Source organism: Budorcas taxicolor, chromosome 12 (assembly GCF_023091745.1).
Source record: "Budorcas taxicolor isolate Tak-1 chromosome 12, Takin1.1, whole genome shotgun sequence".
Classification (NCBI taxonomy): domain Eukaryota; kingdom Metazoa; phylum Chordata; class Mammalia; order Artiodactyla; family Bovidae; genus Budorcas; species Budorcas taxicolor.
The window spans coordinates 64,408,683-64,412,301 of NC_068921.1; the positions used below are offsets into that span (position 1 = coordinate 64,408,683).

Consider the following 3,619-nt stretch of genomic DNA (forward strand, 5'->3'; position numbering starts at 1 on the left):
GTATGCATAGAAAGAAAATTGCTACAAAGAACCTCAGTTTTACATAATTAAGTTTTGTGACTTAAGGACAGAATATTTAGAATGCTATCTCTTTATTCATTGTTTTCCTAATAACTGACACAAGATCTGATCTCTGTCTGCAAACACACATACACGCACACATACATGCCATCTTTACAACAAACTGTGGAAAATTCTTTAAGAGATGGGAATACCAGACTACCTGACCTGCCTCTTAAGAAATCCGTATGCAGGTCAGGAAGCAAGAGTTAGAATGGACATGGAACAACAGACTGGTTCCAAATAGGGAAAGGAGTATGTCAAGGATGTATATTGTCAGACTGCTTTTTTAACCTATATGCAGAGTACATCATGATAAATGCAGGGCTGGATGAAGGAAAAGCTGGAATCAAGACTGCTGAGATAAATATCAATAACCTCAGATATGCAAATGACACCACCATTATGGCAGAAAGCAAAAAGGAACTAAAGAGCCTCTTGACGAAAGTGAAAGAAGAGACTGAGAACGTTGGCTTAAAACTCAACATTCAGAAAACTAAGATCATTGTATCCAGTCCCATGACTTCATGGCAAATAGATGCGGAAACAGTGGAAAGAATGAGAGATTTTATATTGGGGGTCTCCAAAATCACTACCACCAGGGAATTGAGACTTCCTTGGTGGCTCAGATGGTAAAGCGTCTGCCTACAATGCAGAAGACCCAGGTTCAATCCCTGGATTGGGAAGATCTCCTGGAGAAGGAAATGGCAACCCACTCCAGTACTCTTTCCTGGAAAATCCCATGGATGGAGGAGCCTGGTAGGCTACAGTCCATGGGGTCACAAAGAGTCAGACATGACTGAGTGACTTCACTTTCTAAAATCACTGCAGATGATGACTGTAGCCATGAAATTAAAAGACGGTTGCTTCTTGGAAGAAAAGTTATGACCAACCTAGACAGCATATTCAAAAGCAGAGACATTACTTTGCCAACAAAGGTCCATTTATTCAAAGCTATGGGTTTTCCAGTAGTCATGTATGGATGTGAGAGTTGGACTCTAAAGAAAGCTGAGCACCAAAGAATTGATGCTTTTGAATTGTGGTGCTGGAGAAGACTCTTGAGAGTCCCCTGGCTGCAAGGAGATCCAACAAGTCCATCCTAAAGGAGATCAGTCCTGAATATTCCTTGGAAGGACTGATGCTGAAGCTGAAAGTCCAATACTTTGGCCACCTGATGTGAAGAACTGCCTCCTTGGAAAAGACCCTGATGCTGGGAAAGATTGAAGGCGGGAGGAAAAGGATTCGACAGATGATAAGATTGTTGGATGGCATCACTGACTCCATGGACATGAGCTTGAATAAACTCTGGAAATTGGTGATGGACACGGAGGCCTGGCATGCTGCATTCCATGGGGTCGCAATGAGTCGGACATGACTGAGCAACTGAACTGAACTGAAAGACTGTAGGCATGAAGCTACCTTTCCAACATTCCCAACATTCCCAACATTATAAAAAAATAATTGTAACAAATATAAATTACATGTTCTTTAAGATTGATCTATTTTTCATAAGCCATAACATGTGCAAAAAGGAAACCTAAAAATATTTCTTAATTTCAGCCAATATCATTTTTGTCTTTTTTATTCAATGTCCTTTTTTTTAATTTTGTTTTTTTTAATGCGATTACTGAGGAAAATAAAAGGTTTTTCTAATTCAAAGAAATTTTAAGCATTTAGATGGACTTAATTTAATGTTTCTCTTGATTCAAGGAAATGAAGAAAGATTCTATCACAAAATAAAGATTCTTGAGTAACTGATATCTTATTTTTCTTTTTTTCCTTTCCCCTCTTTCTTTTCTTTTTCTCATTTCCTTTCCCCTCTTTCTTTTCTTTTTCTCATCTGTCATGGTAAGCATCTTCTTAAGTCAACTTGAGATGTTAGCAACAAAGAAAGATCTTTCATTTTTGGAAAAATAAAATGGAAAATCACTATCTGTTCAAATTTCTGTAATCAGACCTGGCCCTTACTTGTATCTATAGCATAGTTTCAGAATTGCAGAGGGAAGAAGAGGTGACTTACAGAAAAATGCTTTTGTTAATTTAACCCATAACAATTTAGAAATACACAAAACTAATTTGAGAATAATGATTGATAAGATAAAATTTTGGTTTAACTAACTTTTATGATTCATATTCATAATCTTTAAACTATTATTTTTTAAGAGAGAAGTCATTTTAACATCATTTACTTTATCTATAAGATGTTTGCTTTTACTATTCAGCCTGATAAGGATGGGAAATAATTTAGGATTTACTAATAACTTTTCAGCAACTCAGAACCTTCAGGTTTATAGGTAAGACTATAAAAGATAATTTGTGAGTTGTAATCTTCTAAAAAATATTGGCAATTCCTTTTTTAAATAAAAATAAATTTTTATTTAAAATATAAAATTTAACTTTATATAAAAATTATATAAACCACTAAATAAAATTTAAAATGTAAAGTCTCTTTTAAAAGGATTTAAACAGTTTTAAGAATGTTCCAAATTTTAAGATCAAGCTATCTAAGTCTAATAAAGTAAAAATATACTGGAAAAACAAAGGCTAGACTAAATTTGTCCATCTATTCCTCATATTTTTAATTAACTAGAATTCTATTCTGGGGTATTGATTGTATCTTGATCCAGAATTAAGGAGAAAATGATAAGAATATCACTTCTTTTATTTTTCAACTGGAAGTTTGTACCTCAATCTCTATTGAATATGAAAATACATAACAGGGCATACGGTAGACAATGATGTAATGTCTTTGTATGGTGACAGATTATTGTGGTGATCATTCTGGAATAAATATAAATACCAAATCACTATCTTGTGTAATAGAAACTAATAAACTGTTGTAGCTGAGTGAGATATCAAAAACAAACTCATAGAATAAGAGATAAGATTTCTGATTATCAGAGGGAGGGGGTTAGGGTGAGGGAGAAGTGGATGAAGGCAGTTAAAAGATATAAGCAGCCACTTGTAAGATTAATATAAAATATAATTAAATTATATTTAATGATAAACATAATTAACACAGCTTTATATTATATTTGAAAGCTATTAAGAGAGTAAATTGCAGGAATTATCACAAGGAAAATTTTTTCTATTTTCTTTAATTTTGTACCTATATGAGATGATGGATGTTCAACAAATTTATCGTGGCAATCACTTCAAGATGTATATAAGTCAAATTGTTATGTGGTACACCTTAAACTTATACATGGTGTATGTCAACTATATCTCAATAAAGATAGAAACAAACAAAAACAAACAAATATTCCATTAGAGAATGAAATATTATATAGACTTAAAAAAGAACTCTGACACAGACTACAGTATGAGCATACTCTTACACATAAGTGAATTAAGCATGTCACAAAAGGACAAACAAATATAACTAAACTTACATGAGGTCACTGGAATTGTCCTCTCACAGACAGAATAGAGTGATGACTGCCCAGGGCTGGAGTGGAGGGAGATAGGGAGCTGTCATTTAACGGGTTGCTGTTGTTCAGTCAGTAAGTTCTGTCCAGCCCTTTGTGACCCCATGGACTGCAGCATGCCACACTTCCCT

The 3,619-nt window shown here is 34.2% G+C and overlaps 1 non-coding gene across 1 annotated transcript; it reads left to right on the forward strand.

Moving 5' to 3' along the window:
- The first annotated feature begins 674 nt into the window (after positions 1–674).
- On the forward strand, positions 675–746 carry TRNAC-ACA (transfer RNA cysteine (anticodon ACA)). The gene has a single exon. It is a non-coding gene; the product is annotated as a tRNA-Cys (tRNA).
- The last annotated feature ends 2,873 nt before the right edge of the window (positions 747–3,619 follow it).